We start from the raw sequence: 21,597 nt of genomic DNA on the forward strand, positions 1-21,597 counted from the left end.
GTATCTTGAGAGAGTTTATGGATGATTCACGATTATTGCAAACATTTTTGCACATTTCTGACTCCATGGCTAATATGGTGATAGCAGTGTTTTTTGAGCTCCGACCCATACACTGCGACCCCATGGATGCGAATCACATTCACGAGAGAAGGCCTGATGCACCTCCCTATTTCCTTTATGATCACGATGTCCTATTTGTGAGGTACTTCTAGAAGCTGATGTGGCTTCTCTGAGATACACGAGTTGGTCTTCTTATGACTTACCCCTCTGCCATGGATAGATGGACTGAGGCAGACTTCTCCCCCGTATGTTACTTAGTATGTTATTGTGATACGAGAGATTTAATGATAAGGGGATGGGTTATTCCCTGGGCAGAGTTTGCTACCTTATCGCTAGCAACTCACCACATCGAGTTGATTAAGTTCGATACCACATACCACCAGATACCACGTAAGCCACCTGACCCTACACCCTTAGTCATGCATTATAGGTTCTTAGATAATGGAGTTGCATATGTGCATCATGTGAGAGAGTTACATCATGGCATTCATACTTGCATCATCATGCAAAATGATAAGTACAAGATCATCATTGATGTGAGTCCTAGGTCAATTAGCAACACCAAGGGAGAACTTGTCATGGTCAGGTTGAGGCCTGAGAGATACTCTCCTAGGGACGCTATGAAGCTACATGCTCATAGCGTCGGGCCTTTTCTGATAGTTTGTGTGGTCGGTAAGAAGGCCTACGTTGTGGGTATCCTGCCAGATTAGGGGATCTGTCCCACCTTCAACGTTAGCAATCTGGTCCAGTACCAACCTATGCCACCTATCACTGAGCCTCACAACCCCTCGAGCCTTAGCAGAGAAGTGAGCAAGAAAATCCCTCTATTTCCTCCCATCTTGTCCCCAGTGAGGCATGAGCATGTCGAGTCGGTACTGGAGGAGGTAATTAACACTGTATGGAGTGGATGGAGCGCAAGTTTCTAGTGGACTGGCAGAATTGACCGCCTTCCGACGACACATGAATTTCAAAGGTGAAACTTCTTCAGCTACGACCAGAGCGCATCCAACCTGTTGAAGATATCATTGGCTTTAACTCGCCAGAGCTTCTGTGTTAGGCTTTAACAGCTTCTTGCAAGAGTACCAGCTTCTTGTGTGTTTTATTTATTTACTTAACTTTAGTGTTATCTTTAAGGGGAGGAAATCCAGGTTGGACTTCTTTTCCCCTCACTTGAGAGTGTGTCGGTGCAAGTCGGTGTCGTTCTATCTCCCCGAAGAAGCTAAGCCTATCAGAGAGAAGCTGCAGTGTTTGACTCCCTTCCACCATTGTCCTATATGACACTTCATCTATCACAAATAGAAACGTGATGCAGCTCCAGACCTGGCGTAATTGGTGGGTTCACCACTTTTTGGGTCACCCAGAACACTCTCGACACTCGGGTGAATGCCTAACAATTGACAGTCATTGAGATGGACACGCCGTCATTGCACGACCGCTTCTGATGTCCAACCCCCCCTTCTTTCCTACAACAAAGCAGTCTTGCCCGTCAGTTGCAGAGTAACGATAGAACCACCGTCCCACACTGCCCGACGGTTGTCGGTCTCAGCCAGTGGTGAGTGCAGAATAAACCATCGTAAAGGAGGAAAACCCATCCCTCACTCTCTCTCTCAGAGATTTTGCCCGACAGATTTTGCCGATCGTCGACTGCTCATTAAACTGCCCAAACGGCGCAGCCAGTCATCACCAATCTCGGGCATAACGACTCTGTTGTTCCATGATCCCCGAAGGCCTTATTTTGGGCATGATAGGTTGATATTTGATGGTGCGGCACAGCCCAACCCCCCAGAAACGTCTTCAAAGATGTTACCGTCGCCATCGACATCGCCACCAGTTTGCGTTCAGCCCACTCGGCAAGCCAAGGCAACGGCACGCACGCCCAGATTCAAGTATTTTGGGTAACGAGCACATTATCTTCATTTTGTCATTCATCATTTTGGTTCTTAGTTCGTCGTTCATTGTTTTGATTCCGGTTACGGTCGTGTGTAGCAAGGGGAGATCCATTCTATAAAGATCTTCCCTCCACCCTCGAAGGGGGATGAACCCTCATCTTTTTCTCCCCTTCTTATTTCCCTTTTTTGTTTGGACTTTGTTTATGGAGTCATCCATGTTCCCCTATAAAAGGGAACGATGGATGACCTAATATAGCACCCTTTTGTTTTTTTGAAAAAATTATCTCACGAGAAGGTGAGGGTCACGTTCCAACATAATGAAGGAAGAGGGAGAAGGAGAGGAAGGAGGAAGAGGAAGAAGAAGGGAAGGTCATTGCCCACCATTGATGATGCGCCGCCAGCCGCCTCTGCTACTTGAGCCGCCAGCCCGTCGTGCCGTCCAACCCCACCATCGCCCGCGTTGCACTGCGTGCCGCGCCCGCACGCCAAAACACCGCAATGCAGCCTTTGATCCCGGCAGCCACCTCGCTCCCCGCTCCTATGACTCGTGCGGCACATGCCGGGGATGCTAGAGCCGCCTGCCGTCACCGGCGGTTGCCACCCTCCGCTCACGTCTTGCTTCATCACCCACGCACGCTCGAGGCCATCTGAGCCACCCACCACCGCCAAAGGCCGCCTACCGCTGCCCCGCGCCACGCACGCTCTCTCGACCATGCCCGCATTTGCCCGGGCCATCTGTGTTGTTCACCGCCGTTAGTGGCTGCCGCCCTCTGCCCCGTGCTCCTGCAGCCTTGCCCACACGTGCCCAGATCACTCGAGCTGCTTGCCACCATCGCAATCGCCGTCCCACGCCACCTTCCACGTCGCGCTCGACATTTGCCCCGAGCTCTACGGTCGCCGCCTCGCCATGCCCCGACGCCGCCGCTTGCGTGCATGAGGCTGAGCCTCCGACAACCACCGTCGTCACCTCCCACACGCACGATGCCGGCCTTGGCTGCCGTTTTAGTCCCCTTGCCGCACTGCGACTACAGACCCACGAATGCATCCGTTCTTAGGTCGTTCTGCCACCAGTAGTGTTTGGCGCCACCCTGGTGCCTCCCACGCACTGGCCCCTCTGTCCATCCACCTCCGTTCCTTGTTTCCAATGATGCAGTACTTGACCGGCGCACTCGATCGATACGACCATCCCCAAACGTTGACGAGGTACGCCACACCATCATCGTCTCTTATTTCTTCTAGGGCATTTTCGGTTGCCTCCACCACGCTCGGGTTAGACGTAGGTGAGCGGAAACGAAGGAGTGAAAACACGCAACATCTTGAGTGTCTTACCTGTTTGGTACGAGTCAGGTTCGCCCGTCCAATGCGAGCAACACCCAGCGGGAAATTCTACATTCGGTGTCGTAGCATCTTTGATCCACCCGGACGAGGTTCAAGAGGTCTACCATCCTTCATCGGGTGACTCCGTTGGCTTCCCGGGAATCGGAGCTCATTTCTTGTTGGCACTTGCACGTACTAAACATATACTCATCCACATTTCATCGTAGGACTATTACCGTCAAGAGCCATAATCGGATGGCACCCCTAGCCGTTGTTCGATATTATTGATTTCGACACCTAATCCACTCACTCGGTGACAATTGGACGACGTCCCTGATCTTGTCCTGCATCAATATTGCCACCTGAGACTACTATCGATCGACCAGGTTCATGAGATCACTCACAACTCTTGGGCGATACGAGGCCCATGTGAACGCATTGCTGTAGCGGATTCTTCCTGCCCGACTGCGACTGTTCACTTGGCCTCGGACCAGTTGGCTACTATGAAGTTCTCGTTGGTTTTATGCATCATTTTAGTGGTCATTTCACAGTGGTGTAGTACGAGACAGTCGACCTGAGATGTCATGTTACATCAAATCCCTTTAGATAATTATGTTTCATTAGGATTCATTTTGTGTTTTACTTTTGTAGAAGAGACCTTCCATTATTCTCTAGTTTTTGCACTTTAGTTAAAAAATTTGTAACAATAAACACGAGTGACCAATGTAGGACAGTTTGTCTCTCTAGGCTGACCAATGCAGGACCAATTTTTAAGATGATTTTTAAAATTGATTAAGGTGATGGAAATATGTGTTACCAATAAGCAAATCATTCACTTTTTGGTGGCAATGACGTCAACACACCATCTGCAGACACAATGCCACCATCTCCCGAGACGTTCCACATCATGACTCAACGCCAACATCAACTCCAAAACTGGTGTGATAACGACCAAGTCAACGCACCGGCATCAGTCATGTTTCCACCTACACATGCCCCGTCACGCATCCTGACACGTCGTCAACGCCAGATTGAGAACTGCCCTTTGACGTGACAAGATAATACATCGTGTACTTTTATTTTATTTCATTTTCTCGTATTTTATCTTTCCTCCAAGGCCTATATGTAGGCCAATGTTGTACGATACACTTGGCGAACTTATTTTCAAGAATTGAAGTTTCTTTCTTCTTGGAAGATTTGCCCTAGCCACCTCCCCTCACAAACCGGCACTGCTTGTGGTCCGCCCTTGCAGGCCACCTGCGTGCTCAGCCTACTGCATGCGCAAGGAGTCGTCGCCCACACAGGCTGCAGCCTGTGCAACCCATCGCCGCCCACACAAGTCGCAACCCGCGCAGGCCGCTGCCGTCCGCACAAGCCGCAGCACGTGCAAGCCAACACCAACTGCACAAGCCGTAGCCCACGCAGGCCGTCATTGCCCACCCGAGCCGTAGCCTACGTAGGGTGCTGCCGCCCAAACAGGCCGCTGCCACCCGTAGAAGCCATAGCCCGCACAGGCCGACGTCGCCTACACAAGCCGCAGCCTGCACAGGCCGTCACCGCATGCACAGGCAACAGCTGTGCAGGCTGCCGCTGTCTACACAAGCCGCAGCCCACGCAGACAGCCGCTGCCTGCACAGGCCACAACCGCGCAGGCCACCGCCATCCGCACAAGCCGCAGCCCACACTGGCTATCGCCGCCCACAAAGGCCACAGCCCATGTAGGCTACCGCCGCCCACAAAAGCCGCAGCCCGCGCAGGCCGCCGCTGCCCACATAGGCCGCAGCCTGCACAGGCCAACGCCACCCGCACAACCCACATCCCGCGCAGCACGCTGCCGCCCGCACAACCCACAGCCCGCACTGCCATTGGATCCACGCAAGCCACCTAGTGCCCACACAACCTCTTCAACCAGTATCCGGGGCTTCAGATCCTTCATTCTGCAAGCGCATGTCCCATTTACTGTTTAGGTTTCGATGCGCTGCCTCGAACCCCGAAAGGGGGCGACTCCCGCCTCGACCCCCTTCCCAACTAACCATGCAGTTGGATCCGCGACACCCTGTCGAAGCGCACGTCAGTACTCCCGCCCTATACGAGGAAAGGGCTGCACCACCACTATTTCATCAGATTTAATTCTTCTGAATCGATCATGTGATTTGTGGTCTATTTTTTCCTACCCTTTCCTAGTCGTCCCAATATCCTATATCTCTCTAGTGGCACACGCCATCAAGAATCATCATCGACATCATCCGCGCCGCACCCCCCTCTTTCTCTCCTTATTCCCTTTTAATTTCCCCTTATTCCCTTGTTTGTTTTTGTCTTTGTTTGTAAAGGGGCGCCCACTTACAAGGGCTCCCCAAATGGATGAGTTAAGGCCCACTTAGGGCCCATTTTTCCTTCCCATATAAATGAGCATATGGGCACCCTAAGCCCTTAGAGACCAGTAATTTTTTCAATAGGCAATTTGTCAAACGCCTACTGGTCTCCCTCCCCTCGTCCAGATGAGAACACAAGGGAAGGAGAAGAGAAGGAAGGGGAAATAAAAGAGAAGAGGAAAGTGGAGGAAGAGGTGACCACCGTCAAACCGCTCAAGCTGTGTCACCGTTGCTGCCCGAGCTGTGCCCCCGCTGCCGCCGAGCCACTACCAATCACGCTGCTCCGAGATGTGATTGCTTCGTCCCGTCCTTCATCCCCATCCGGGACGATCCGGATGTATATGAGTGTGTTCGCATGGCCGGATGATTCGGGGGCACCTGTGTCAACAGGTGTGGTCCACGCGGGCTCCGTAGGCAATTGCGTCAGCTTGCTCAAGATATTCTATATAAAGTTATATAAAGTTTGGCAAAGTTTAAGATCTTCTGCAATCTAATAGGCTTGCTCAAGTGTAGCAGCCTTGCAAACAAGTAATTCTGTCTCTAAGTTTGGGGTTAAGTCCGGTTCCAAATTGGGATATGACAACTCGGGGATTCTCCTCAACTCAACATCTCATATAAAATTCCTCAAATTCTGTGATGTAATCGGAGACGAGGCGCCTACCCTTTTGTAACTTATGCCATCGATCTAGAAGATTATCTAAATAAGCCATAGGAACATATTTCTGACATAATTTGTCTTTCATTTGGGGCCAAGTGTCTATAGGTGCCTCTCGTTGCTTATAGATCGAAAACTCAAGATTCTCCCAAAAGATTTTGGCTTCACCCCCTAGTTTTATCTCGGCATATTAAACTTTCTACCACTCAAGCATGCTGTACATTTGAAATAACTGTTAATCTTAGACTCCCAATCTAGGTACTCTTTAGGTCCCTAGATCCCTCATAATACGGAACATCGACTTTGACACTTCTCTGAATCTATTGCCAATGATTGTCGTGATCCACACATCGGTGATCGCGAGGTTGTGCCCAATCCTCGGGTGGATAGGGGTCGTCAAGTTCTGGACGATTCCCATTCCAATGTTGGCACCTATCGTTAGGCGAATAGGGATCATTCCACGGGGGATGATTCCTATCACGATATGGAATCCTCTCTTCCAGTAGATAATAATTGTCATGAGGTGGGTGATTTCCATCATGTACGGGGTTTCTATCCGCAGGTGGATAGGGATCGTTCCGTGGGGGACGATTCCTATAATGGCCTGGGCTTATAGGCTTAGATGGATAGAAATCGTCTCAACAATTTCTGCCGTGGACTGGCATTCTATTATCGGGAGGAGTCAGATCTTCTCGTTCTGGACGATTCTGATTACCTCCCCCGGATCTAATCTCAGGTCGATAGAAATCTTCCGGTACGCAATGATTCCTATCGTGATACCGAGATCTAGATTCAGGCAGATACGCGTCTTCGCGATCACGGCGATGCCTATCACGACCTCAATTCTCCAATTGGTAGGTTCGCTCACTAACCGCATCGATAGAACTGGTTAGACACTTGTCCATGTTGGTTAATCATGTATTTACATCACGACAACTGTTCTGGACAATGTCTAACATGCGGTCAACATCCCCACGTAAGAAGGATGGTGGAGCGGGTGGAGATGATCTTGGATAGGGATGGACATCTCATGACTATCTAGGCATTGTTCATTCATTTGGTGTGGAGATGCGTTTGCATGAATGCAGATGCATGCAAATGTAATGATGAATGGATGAAACCTACGATTGCAGAATAGGTAGGCTGACACAAGTTAGGCTCTATACCAATTCTATGCAGGACAACTAATGCAGGATGACTATGGTGATGCAGAAGGGGACAACAGGTGATGAGGGGTGTAAGACGATTGAGGAGAGTGGGAAATGGATGAAGGGATGCAAGATCTGGAATTGGTTGAAGGATGGAATGGATAAAACAGACCACAAATCTCACAATTGATTTGAAGGCTTAAATCTGATGAAATAGTAGTGGTGCAGCCACCTATTCCTCGTCGAGGGCGGGAGTACCGTCTTCAACCACTGCAATGATGCCAAGCACCAAAATCAATACTTCACACGGACAGCGCGTGATGCCAACCACTGTAATGATCCACAAGCTCTATACCAATTCCTCGTCGAGGGCGGCAGCGCGGCGAGCAGGCTCACCCGCGCGTGGCAGCGCCGCGAGCAGGCTCGCCTGCGTAGGCGCTCGCGCGTGCACAAACACCCGCTGGGTGTTTGTGAAATTGCCCCAAAGGGAAAAGGCAAATCCTCAGTAAGGAAAGCCTTACTGAAGATTTGCTGCACCGAGACTTTTAAAGAAAGCTCTGTCGTTTGTACTGAAGATCGTTTACCAGAGTTTATACTTGAGTATTGAGATCTAAAAGAACTGATTTGATAGAAAGAATTCTTCTGCTGTTTTTTGCCCTCTCCCTGTGGATCGACCCTCACTCACCCTAAGCTGTGAGGTTATAACTGCTAAATAACCAATAGAAACCACTAAAATTGAGCTTATCAACTGGCGCCGTTGCCGGGGAGCACGGTATTACAGTAGGAATTTATTTTTTAATTGTTCAGTAATCTTTTCTTGATTCTCCTTAAGCTGCAGGACTTAAAAATCCTCAGCTCATTGTGCTGCTAACATTTGTGCTGAAGATCTATGGTAGTTACACGCTCAGGAGCTGGTGAGAAGTCTACAGAAAAAATTAGTAGAGACGCCACCCCGGATTCTACAGTCACAGAACCAGAAATTCAGCAGAGAAATATGGCTGAAGAGATACATCAGCAGAATGAAAGGAGAAGAACTATGTTGGATAGGTCTACACCGTCCGGAAGCTTACGACAAACCAATGTAAATCTGAACATCGGTGAAGGTATCTTGTTTCGATACGATAATGCATTGATTAATTCTCTACCTGAATTTAACGGATTACCTGCACAGAATCCTTTAGAATTCCTTGATGATTTTCATATTAGATGCTCTTCTCAAAATGTTCCTGGAATATCTACAGAGATGTTAAAAATGAAATATTTTCCTCTAACTCTTAAAGATAAAGCGTTTGCATGGTATCGTAATCTAGGAATCACTTTTAATTCTTGGGAAGAGATGCAAGGAAAATTTCTGCAGAAATTTTACCCTCTCTCAAAGCAATTTTTATAGAAGAGAAATTCACAATTTCCATCCTCATGTGGAGAAGCCTTTAGTGAGTCATGGGAGAAATTCAATGATTTGTTGAGGAAATGTCCTCACCATGGCATTGAGCAATGTCAACTAGCCCAAATATTTTATGAATCTCTCTCTGATTTTATGAAAAACAAAGTAAATCTCGCTACGGGTGGAGCGTTTTATACATATGAGGATGAAGTTTTTGATATTTTGGAGAGAGTTGCAGAAACTGACTTGCAGGAGATTGGGGCCAATCAGAATGGGAGAAGCCTGCAGCCAAAAAGAGCAGGAGTGCTGCAGGTTAACGCCAAGGAGGGAGAGCTACAAGCGGGCCTAAGGGAGACTAACCAGAAATTGGAGGAGCTCACCTCCACCTTGAAGAATGTCTTTTTAGGTAACTCTCCTATCATTAAAGCTAAGATCTGCTCTCTTTGCTTCAGCAGGGAACATGAAGATGGAGCCTGCCAAGCCATGGAAGAAGAGGTGAAGGCCTTCAACCAGCCGCAACAACCGTGGGCAGGTCAAAAGAGGCCAAATTTCCAAAACGGAGAGACCTTCCACCAAGGGAACAAGCCGGCAGCTCAACCTCCGTTCCAGCAAAGACAACCATTCCAGCACAGGCCTCCACAGCAGTATCAGGTTCCATCTCAGAACCAACCTGATTTTTCTTCACTTACCCCCGTCATTTCAGATATGATAGAGAAGCAAAACCAAAAGTTGCGGGCGGAGATGGAGATGAAGATGCAAATGATGATGGAATTTCAAACAAAGCAAATGCTGGAGTCTCAAGAGCAGATGAGGAAGATGCTAGAAAGCTTCAGGCCTGCACAATCTGAACATCAAGGTATATCTCTAGACCTACCTTGCACATCTTATAAACTTCCCACGAAACCATTAATAAATCCATGCAACTTGTATCATGTGCAGCACTCCATTCCTGATGAGACGAATGGAGACGATCCTGAAGTTCTAGCAATCTCAAAATTGAGAAATGGAAAAGAACTTCAGGATCCCTATCAGAACTCTAGAGAGAATTCTAAGAAGGGGAATGAACCACGAGAGGAAGGAGAGGATTCTCCCTACGTGGAGGAACCTCCACCTTCTACGAGTGGGCAACATGTTCCTTACCCTTCCGCTTTAAATAGAAAAAAACCGATCCTTGATTATGAAAGCCGATTGCTGGAGAATTTTAAAAAAGCCACCATGACTGTAACTATAGAAGATATGCTTAGGTGCGCACCCTCCCTAAAGAAGTACCTTAAGGACTCTTGCACCATTAGGAAGCCTAGGGAAGTAGTTAAATTATCTCAGAACGCCTCTAGCATCCTTAATGCCATCCCTATCAAAATGAGAGACCCCGGAGCCCCTTTCATCACATGTGAAATTGGAGGAAACACATTTTCTAAAGTTTTATTAGATACGGGAGCAAGCATAAGCATCGTCCCAACGGCATTATATGAGGAGTGTGGGTTTGGAGAATTGGAGGAAATACACCTGGATTTACTCCTAGCCGATGGAACCGTGAGGCAACCCGAAGGAAGGTTAACCGACGTCATGATCACTGTAGAGAATTGTGAAATACCTGTGGATTTTATAGTGACTGATGTGAAGATATCGGGAAACATTAGCTTAGCTCCTATTATCTTAGGAAGACCATTTCTAGTTACGGCAAAAACGATAATGGATTGGGAAAAGGGGACGGTGGAGTTTAAAATTGGAAAGGAGAGAGTTCAACTTGATATATCAAAAATGATGAAGTATCCCTTAGGAAGCAATGAGGAGTTAAAATTGTGTGCAGAGGGTGACGGAGAGGATGTGATTAAGGAATACTTGTCCCAAGTAGAGGGCAAAGAGCTAGAGGAAGAAGTCATAGACGCCCCTTCGGTAGACGTAGGACCAGAATTGAAACCCTTACCCTCATCCCTCAAATATGCATATCTAGATGAGAAGGAAATCTTACCGGTAATCATTTCCTCATCACTTACTCCTGAACAAGAAAGTGACTTGCTCGATGTACTTAGGGAGCATAAAAATGCTATAGGTTGGACATTTGATGATATTAGGGGAATTCCATCTTCGATTTGTGAACACAGGATATTTTTAGAAGAGGAAGCAAGACCTTGTAGAGAGCATCAAAGGAGACTCAACCCTTACATGAGAGAAGTTCTTGAGAAAGAAATTATAAAGTGGTTGAATGCAGGAATTATTTATGCCATATCCGACAGTAGATGGGTGAGTCCCGTACACATGGTACCAAAGAAATCTGGAATTACAGTAGAAGTGAATGAAAAAGGGGAAGAGGTGCAGAAGAGATTGACCACCGGATGGAGGGTGTGCATTGATTATAGAAAATTAAACAAGGCGACAAAGAAAGATCACTACCCACTGCCCTTCATAGATCAAATACTAGAAAAACTGTCAGGGCAGCAATATTTTTGTTTTCTGGATGGTTATTCAAGATACAACCAAGTAAACATCCATCCTGATGATCAAGAGAAGACAACATTTACGAGTCCCGTAGGGACATATGCCTTTAGGCGTATGTGATAAGCCAAAAATAGGGGTGAAAATTACGCAAAATTTTTAGCCCTTGTCGTTGTGAATTTTTGGCTTATGCAATAAAATTTATAAAACTCTACTTAATATGTATAGTGATAAGTATGAGTGTCGTCCAAGGGAGGCAAGTAGGAATTTCAATTTGATTTTATTTTTGGTGTTTTAGATCCTAATTAGAGTGAATTTGATCTTCAATGAGGATCAAGTCACCCTAATTAGGTGAGAATTTAGAGAGGGGGGTAGAAGAGATGAGATGAAAAGAAGAAATGTGGGCTCTAGATTGAATTAATTGATCCAATTGGATGGATCAAAGAATTCAATTAGAGAGGTTGGAAGAAATTTTTGATTTAAGTTTTGGTTGGTTTTGAGAATTTGCTAAATCAGAAATAAAAAGGGAAATCTTAATCTCCTAAGAATTAAAACAAAAATTTTTAGAGTTTTCTTTTGGAGTGCAATTGAATGCCAAGGTAAATCCCTCAATTTCTCCTCTCAATCCTAATCAGGGCTTGTACATGCCGCTCAAGCCAAGCGATTTAGAAGTTCAGATCAGAATAGAGATGAAGAAACAAACAACTTAACCTAATTCATTCAAAATGCATAAAAGTTCAAATACAATAAAGGAAAAAAAGTACCAGATAACTTGATCCAAGCTAGAGCTCCTCCCTGTCTTGCAGCTGTGATAGAGCACCATCCAGAATGAGCTCCCCCTCTCAAAATTTAGCTTTTATACTTAGGTTATAGGATAAAAATCACCATTTTACCCCCGTTTAGTACTTAATATTTATCTATCAATGTAGGCTAGATCTGAATGATCTAGCCATACAGATAGAAATAGGGGATCAAGACGAACAAATCCATAAAAAAATCATCTCAATCGGACTTCAGGATCAAAAGTTATTAATAAATCAATTTTAAACCAATTTAATCCATTGGATTTAAAATTGATTTATTTATTAGTTTCGTTTTTAAACACGCAATGACGTGTCGCTCTCTCATTGGCTGGCGCATTTTGAATCCTCCTTTTTGCAGAAAAGTCCTTAAAAAGTCTGGAATTGCTTTTGGACGCTGCCCAAAAGTAATTGCGTATATGCCCCTGGCGCACTCTCTCTCCTCCGATTTCTCCTAAAACATTAAAAATATATATTAAAAATTGCAATAAAACCCTGAATGATTTTAAATAGGATCTTTCGCCTGCCGTGGCGATCGAGCTGTTTTCAGGGTCTTTTTGCAACGTTGCAAAAGGCCCGAAAAGTCTAGAAATTGCATAAATACATTTTTTTCTCTTATAAATATGCCCTTTTTTCATAGAATAAATGCATTTCTTCTTGAAATAAATCCCAGAAAATTCCTAAAAATTCGTAAAAAATTCTAGAAAATTCTAGAAAATTCCCTGATTAATTCCCATGTTGATAAATGTCAAAATAAACTTTTTAATGTGCCATTTTCATCCAAAAATAATTATTTCGAGCTTCAATAAATCCTTAAAAATTCATATAATTAACAGAAAATTAGGGGAAAATCAGAAATTACTTGGAAGCATTATTTTTGTGTAAATATATGATAACAACCCAAATTTAAGCCTTTTAAATGCATAAATCATGCTAATAACATGAAATAAAGACCGAAATTAGGGTGTTATCAGTATGCCTTTTGGGCTATGCAATGCCCCCACCACATTTCAGCGATGTATGAATGCCCTCTTTTCTGATTTAGTAGGAGAATGTCTAGAAATCTTTATGGATGATTTTTCAGTTTTTGGATCTACCTTTGAAAACTGCTTACTAAGCCTCACCAAAGTATTGAAGAGGTGCATTGAGTCCAACCTTGTCCTAAGCTGGGAAAAATCCCATTTCATGGTGCAGGAGGGAGTAATGGTGGGACACATGGTCAGCAACCGTGGATTGGAAGTGGACAAGGCCAAAATCGAGATCATCCAGGGCCTTCCACCTCCAACCAACCTAAAAACCCTTAGGGGTTTCCTCGGCCACGCGGGTTTCTATAGACGTTTTATCCTTGATTTTGCTAAAATTTCTAAACCTCTTACAAATCTTTTATCGTCTAAAAATAATGATTTTGAGCTAACATTAGAGGCTAAGAACACATTTGATAAAAATTGAAAGAAGCTTTAGTTAACGCACCTATCTTGCAAGGGCCCGATTGGACCCTTCCTTTTGAACTAATGTGTGATGCTTCTGATTTTGCAGTAGGTGCAGTGTTAGGTCAGCGAATTGACAAGAAACCCGTGGTCATTTACTACGCCAGCAGAACTTTAGTGGATGCGCAGCTGAATTACACTACTACCGAAAAAGAGCTGCTGGCAATTATTTTTGCTTTAGAAAAGTTTAGGTCTTATTTACTAGGTAGTAAAATAACTGTTTTTTCGGATCATGCAGCTATTAGATACTTGTTAACGAAGAAGGAGGCTAAACCGAGGTTGATTAGATGGGTACTTTTATTACAGGAATTTGATTTAGAGATTAAATATAAGAAAGGGTGTGAAAATGTAGTAGCCGACCACCTCTCCCGAATCATAGGCGCCCCAACTGAACAAATTAATGATGCATTTCCTGATGAATTTGTCCTAACTGCACAAGGAACATTGGTTCCTTGGTACGCGCACATTGTCAATTTTTTGGTTTCAGGAAAAATTCCCACAGAATGGACGTCTCTTGAGAGGAAGAAGCTGCTTAAGGATGCACGATTTTACTTTTGGGAAGATCCGGAGCTATTCCATCAAGGCCAAGATCAAATTTTGAGGCGATGTGTCCCCGAGAGCGAGCAAAGAAGCATTTTGGAATTCTGTCATTCCAAACCCAGAGGGGGACACTACTCGGCCAAGGTAACAGCTCATAAAGTTGTTGAATCAGGGTTCTTTTGGCCTACATTATTTCATGACGCCCAGAAATTTTATAATACTTGTTTAGCATGCCAAGCATCCATCAACATAAATAGGAAAGATAGAATGCCCCTACAACCCATACTAGAAGTAGAAATATTTGATTTATGGGGAATCAATTTTATGGGACCCTTCCCTAGTTCTAATGGTTATGAATATATTTTGATGGTTGTCGATTATGTCTCCAAATGGGTAGAAGCCATTCCCTCCAAAACTAATGACAGTAAGGTAGTGACTAATTTTATTGAGAAAAACATCTTTTATAGATATTGATGCCCACGAGCTATCATTAGTGATGGAGGTTCCCACTTTACAAACTACAACTTTAGGAACCTCCTCAAGAAGTTTGGTGTCCATCATCGAGTCACTACTCCTCATCACCCTCAAGCCAATGGCCAAGTGGAATTGTGCAATCGGGAGGTTAAGAAAATTTTGAGGAAAATAGTGCGTCCGGATGGGAAAGATTGGTCTAGGAAGCTAGACGAGGAATTATGGGCCTATAGGACCGCTTACAAAACTCCTCTCGGCATGTCTCCCTTTCGACTTATCTTTGGGAAGGTTTGTCACCTACCACTTGAGTTAGAACACAAGGCCCTTTGGGCTATTAGGAAACTCAACCTAGATTTGGATAGAGTCGGCAAGCATAGACTTCTTCAATTGAATGAGTTGGAAGAGTTAAGAAATGAGGCTTATGAGAATTCGAAGATTTATAAAGCCAAGATGAAGATGTTTCATGATAAGAGCTTGAGGAGAAGAATTTTTGTAGAGAATCAAAAAGTATGGCTTTACAACTCTAGATTAAAACTCTTTCCAGGAAAATTGAAAACGTGATGGGATGGCCCCTTCCTTGTTCAGCAGGTTTTTGAGAATGGAGCGGTTACCATTTTTGATCCTACATCTCAAAGACAATTCACTGTGAATGGGCAACGGCTCAAACCCTACTTAGAAGAAGAGGATCTTAATAGCCCCAAGAATATTATTTTAGAAAAGCCACATACGCAGCATGATCTGATTAGTTTTTGCTTCCATTTTCTATTTTCTCTGTTTTGTTATTTTGCCATGTTTTGTTTTTGTTTTCTTCGTTTTTGTTTCTGTCTTCGTGTGCAGCAACTCCTATCCAAGCTAGGTACACCGTCACTGGACAACACGAATGCTGATCGCAGCCTTTCCTTCCATGGTTTGATCTCTCTTTCTCCTTTCTCTTAATTATGATTTGTCATGTAGGAACATGCCTTTTTACTGGGGGGGAGGGGAGTACAGTTGCATGCATCATCCATTAAAAAAATTTTGTTTTGCATTCACAAACCATGGATATTTGATGATCCTAGGAGATACTTGTCCAATGATATGCATGATAATTCGATTCTTTTCAAAAGGGTAGAAGAGCAAGAGTGGCCAGCTAGGAAATCCTAGGTGAAGTAAGCCTAGCTAGGTGCACTATGATCCATACTATTACAGCCATATATCTGACCATTATACGTATCTCACCTCACCATCCACCTCGGGTTCAGTTAGCACTTACATGCACGAAAATTTTTAGCTTTAGTGGAGAGTAGGGTTAGTGTTAGCTCATCGGCAATATTATTATGACGTGAGTGAAGCTCCCTGAACCAAGAAGGATACAAAACTTCGTCGGGGGAATAAGCTGCCAGTCTACTAAGGACGGCACATGGATAGTGGATAAGCGCCACCAAACTATAAAGTGAAAGCTGCACTGCGCATAAACGAGCAAAAGCTTGCATCATAGTACTAAAGTTGATTGTCATCAAAAATGACCAACAAGCAGCAAATGCCAAAGAAAATAAAGGTGGAAAAGCTGTCTCCCATGTGTTTGAGCCGATGCTACTATAGCCATAGTATTGAGCTAGCCTTAGCACCACTCTCTACGCCTCGTTCAGTAGTGCGCTTGGGGTGTTAACTCGATCTTACTCCATATACTATGTACTTACTATGTACGCCGTAGATCAAGTGCACTTAGTTGAGGTAGAAGGCTGAGATAGATCCTAAATTTCCCCTGTGCTGGTCAAGTTCAATTGCTGAAAATACTCCTTGAAAATAGCATGAATCAAAGCTATCGGAAGTCGAAAGTCAACTTGAGATCATCTTTTATTCTCACCTGCATTTCATTACTAAGGGACTAGTAATGATCTAAGTTGGGGGGTGTTTGATGACTCTCAAATATGTCATCAAATAATTAAACTTTTTAGCTTTCATTCATCAAAATTATAATGTTAATTCATGCTAATATCATGCATATGCATCATTTTATGAAAATACTAACCCCACTTGATCCTTTGAATCAAGTGGATTATATTTAACATTTTATGGTTAGTAAACATTCAGAGACAGGTTAAGAAGATCAAGGAAAGTGACGAGGATCAAGAGGAGCGGGCAAAAATTCAAAGATGCAAAAATTACGAAAATGCCCCTGGGCATGACTTAAGAGAAACCTATAAATACCCTCTTGAGAGTTGATTTTAGGTTGTCCAGAATTTCTCTCAAGGAAGCTAGGGCTTGGAGAGAAAGGATTTCTGCAGACCCTCCAAGGCTGATGAGCATTGGAGCTGGGAGAGAAGCAAGCTGAGGAGTAGCTGGAGCACGACGATCGTCCCCTTGCCCAGAAGGAGTGACATGAGGAGGCGTGAGCGTTTCAGTTTTAGTACAATCTTCTTCTCCCTTCTAAGACAATCAGAGTTGGGTTGAAGATCACAAGCTGTGTCTTCAGCATTTCCAATTTCTGTTGTTCCTTTGGTTACGCTTGATTTCGAATTTCATAGTTGATTGAATCGTTTCCCATTCTGTTCTAGCAAAAATTCCATTGTTCTCGCATCAGATCATGAAATCCATCCCTGCAGAACTTCCAAACTGCTAGCAACCCAGGAAACAGCCTAGGTTGCCAGCAATCCAAGCCGCGGGGAACAACGCTGCACGCAGCAGCGCTGCGTGCAGCAAGCTCACGCAGCGCGCCGCCATGAGCAAGGTCGCAGCGGCGCCAGCGTGCAGGCTCGCCACAAGACGGTAGCGCCGCGAGCAGGCGACTGCTCGCCAGCGCCGCAGCGCCCGCGAGCTCGCTGCGCTTCGCGGCGTGCACAAACACCCGCTGGGTGTTTGTGAAATTGCCCCGAAGGGCAAAGGCAAATCCTCAGTAAGGAAAGCCTTACTGAAGATTTTCTACACCGGGACTTTTAAAGAAAGCTCTGTCGTTTGTACTGAAGATCGTTTACCAGAGTTTATACTTGAGTATTGAGATCTAAAAGAACTGATTTGATAGAAAGAATTCTTCTGCTGTTTTTTGCCGTCTCCCTGTGGATCGACCCTCACTCACCCTAAGCTGTGAGGTTATAAATTTCGTTGTATAAGCTCAATCCTCACACGTATTAACTGCTAAATAACCGGTAGAAACCACTAAAATCGAGCTTATCAGCGCCTCTGGTGGGCGGCTAGGTGCTAGGGCGGCCGGGCGTTGGGCAGCCTGGTCGCTGGGCGGCCCTGGTGGGGGGCCTAGCACTAAGGCAGTCCGGCGTTGGGCGGCCTATTTGCTTGGCGGCCTAGGTGATGGGCGGCCTGGCACTAGGGCGGCCGGGCGTTTGGCGGCCTGGTCACTCGGCGGCCTAGGCGGTGGGTAGCCCTAGTAGGCGGCCTAGCGCTAGGGCAGATAGGCGCTGGGTGGTTTGGTTGCTCTGGCAGCCTAGGTGCTATGTGGCCATAACGGGGCAGCGTGGCATTGGGTTGCTGGGTGCGAGTGGACATAGAGACGGGGCAGTTTTTTTCATCATCGACGGCGCAAAGCAACGACGATAGCGGTGGCGGCAATGGCATGAAGTGGGAGAGGGTTAGGGCAAGTCCTCCAAGAAGAAAACTCAATTCTTGAAATAAAAATTGCCAAATGTTTCTTACAGCATTAGCCTATATATATACGCCTTGGAGGAAAGAGAAAATGTGAGAGATAAAAATAAAAGTAAAGATAGGCAACGCGATATCATGTCACGTTAGAGGACAGTTCTTCACCTTGCGTTGACGACATGCCATGACGCGTGACAGGGAGTGCGTAGGTGGAGACGTGCTTGATGGGGCATGCGTAGATGGAAGCATGCTTGATGTTGGTGTGTTGACTTGGTCGGTTGACGGCGGCAGCGTGTCCGCAGAAGTCGTGTTCACGTCGTCACTATCAGTATTGCAATAAGTAATTAGCACCGAGGGGGGGATGAGTGGATCGCACTTTTCTAGACCACTGTCAGGGGCGGCCGTCATCGGATGACACTTGGATCAGCAAGGAGGACCTTCAATGACTTCGACCTGACTTGATCTAGCCACTCGAGGACATTGTGGAGCGTTACTTGCCAGAGTCGAGTTCCTCCCACCTGATGGGAGACCATCATGCCTTAAGGAGATTTTTGTCTTTTCTGTTTGTTTGTTTGTTTATTTGTTTCATCATCCCAAACTAACTTGGGCCCTTCTTCCCTATAAGAGGGAAGGTTGCCCCTTGTAATACGATACCAAGAGCCAAGTGAAATTGATTCAAAAATGTAGGCTTTTTTTTTATTTTAGGCATTTATAGAAGAATGTTTTAGAGTTTTTTTTTTAGTTTTGGAAGTTTCACGAATTTACAGAAATGACATCAAGAATGTTCGATAGGGCTCCCTCCCGTTGACTTCGCAGGAGCTTCAGCGCCGACTTCGCCGGCGCCGCCATCTCCGCCGCCTCGGCTTCTAAGACACCTCTTTAGAGATCCTCGATGCGCATCTTCAGCTTCCTCGGCCTACTCGGCCACCCCGCAATCGATCCTCCCCCCCCGTTGGCCGCCAAGTTGCAGCCACCATGGTTACGATCTTTAGCCCTCTACCGGTCACCGCCGGCCTCCACTATGGCTGCCTTCAATCACTTGCGGCCGCCTTCGACCGCTTGCGGCCGCCTTCGACCGCTTGCGGCCGCCTTCGACCGCGTGTGGCATCCACCGACCATATGGGCCGCCCTATCGAGGTGACCCAGTCGCCCTCAGCCGCCCAGTTGCCTCGGCTGCCATGGACTATTTGTTCGATCGCCTGGCCTTCCTCGGCTACAAGGCTGCCCTCGGCAGCCATGGCCACCCGTCCATCCTCATCTGTCAACCACCGTCGGTCATCGAGCTGCCGTCGATCAGCCCCTTGGCATTCCTAGTCATCTGTAGCAGCCAAGGCCGCCTCGACCACCACGGCCTCCACGGCCGCCCTGCTGCCATTCCGCCCTCGGCCACCCAACCACCGTCGGTCGCCTCAGCCACTCTCGGATGCCAGACCATTGCCGGCTGCTCTCGGCCTACCTTAGCCTCCCCATCACCATCGGACGCGCGGCCGCTCTCGGCCTGTTGGCCACCTTCAGTCGTCCATTCCGGCTCTAGTCTCTCTGGTCATCTCCAGCCAACCAGGCTGCCTCCTGCCCTCGAACGGTCTGTGTCACCTCCAGCCAACCAGGTTGCCTCTAGCCCTCAGACATTCTCTGGCCCCTCTAGCCTCCACTTGACTGTCACGGGCCGCCAAACCAAGACCTCCTTCTCCGGCCACATACGGCTACCTCGGCCATCTTCAGCTGCCTCAGCTGCCCTCATCTGACCTCATCCATCCATGGCCTGTCCGCTATCAGTAGTACCCACCGCCATCCTCCATATTGCGCTCTCTTCCGAACCACGTAACCGCGCTTACCTGCACCACCGTAGCTACCAGCCCCATATGTGCACCTAAAATCTGTTAGAGTAATCTGGAGAAGAGTAATCACCGCCACTATCGCCGTCGAAGCTCACGTCCGTCCATTCGTAGTTTCTCACAACCCTCTTAGTTATAGCCTTCTTAGTTACAACTGTCTAAGTTACAGCCTTCATAGTTAGTTACAGCCCTCTTACTTACAACCTTCTTAGTTACACCCGTCTTAGTTACAACCTTTGTAGTTAGTTACAGCCTTCTTAGTCCGTCGATAGAATGTAGAAGCAGCCGCCTTTTGTCGTTGTGCCGTCCATCACAGGTAGCCGCCTTATGCCACTACGCCGCCCGTCATCACATGCCTGCCACTCCGGTCTCCTAGAGAAGATCTGAGGAAGACGATCGTTGGATGACATGCAGCTACTAGTTTAGAGCTGCGAAGTACATGCCGTAGTAGGATATACAACCACCGGTCCGAACCGCCGACACCTATCTTTCTCACTTGATAGCAGAGCTGAAGCCGGGCCCACCCAATCAACGTTGCTGAAGCATTCGGCCTGTGCTGCCGCTTCACCGCTCTGGCCTCCACTCCTTGTGGTGTTAACACGTGCCGCTCGATCCCGACTGGTCGTGTTACATCACCACCCGGGAGGATGATGGGGGACCATCCTGACAACGCCAGGACAGGACAAGTTCAACCACACCGAGCTGCTCCCATTGATGCTCGCCACCCTGCATTCAAATATCTCGCATAAGTGGTTATTTCATTTCGTGTTTTATTTGCTTGGTTGTATTCTCATTTTATTGAACTCACAGACGGGGCAAGTGTGTTTGGGCCTTGTCCACATATTTTCAATTCTGATTTGTAACTGCTATCTAGAGGATGGACCACATCTCGTGACGGTTCCTAAATCAAGAGACATCACTTGGCACCTATCTTCCATATATAAGGGGATAGCGTGCCCTAAGTGAAGGTAGGCTTTTGATGAATTGAATATTGTGATTTATTCTTCTATCTTAGAACTTAGAGAGAATTATATAGGAGTTAGATAGTAGAAGGAATGTGGTTGCATCACCCTGCCTCACGTTGAGACAACTCAGTGAAGCCATCGCCGTCAACGCCCTCATCAAGACCACTCCCGAGGATGCTCTGACGCCGCCGAGACACCCTGCACCTGCCCTAGTAGATTTCTTGAATCTTCAAGAATCATAGTTTCTTTGACCGTCATCGCCCTGGCCTCCCTCGTCGAGACCACTCCGAGGATGCACCGTCGATGCCCTCCGTCTAAAGTACCCCTGTTCTTGGAATCGCCTTGTCTTCATCACCAAGAAACCTCAAGAACCCAGAAAGGTTTCTTTCTTGGAGATCTTGGTGATCTCTAGCTTCAGCAAGATCGCCTTAAGGATCGCCGGCACCACCATACCCTCGGGCCGTCTGTGTGCATGCTCTCCTAGCATCCTGCACATCCGGCGCCCGTGGCCTCCACTCCAAGTGCTACCACGCGGGGTGGCACCAGCGCTGATGCATTGCCGCCCGCACCGCGTACTGCCGCTGGCAGTCAGCACTCCGTGCGCTGCCATCCGCCTTGGTGCCTCTCACTCTGCACCTACGCCCGCGGTCTGCAACCCGCCTACG

Source organism: Wolffia australiana, chromosome 7, assembly GCF_029677425.1.
Source record: "Wolffia australiana isolate 7733 chromosome 7, ASM2967742v1".
NCBI lineage: Eukaryota > Viridiplantae > Streptophyta > Magnoliopsida > Alismatales > Araceae > Wolffia > Wolffia australiana.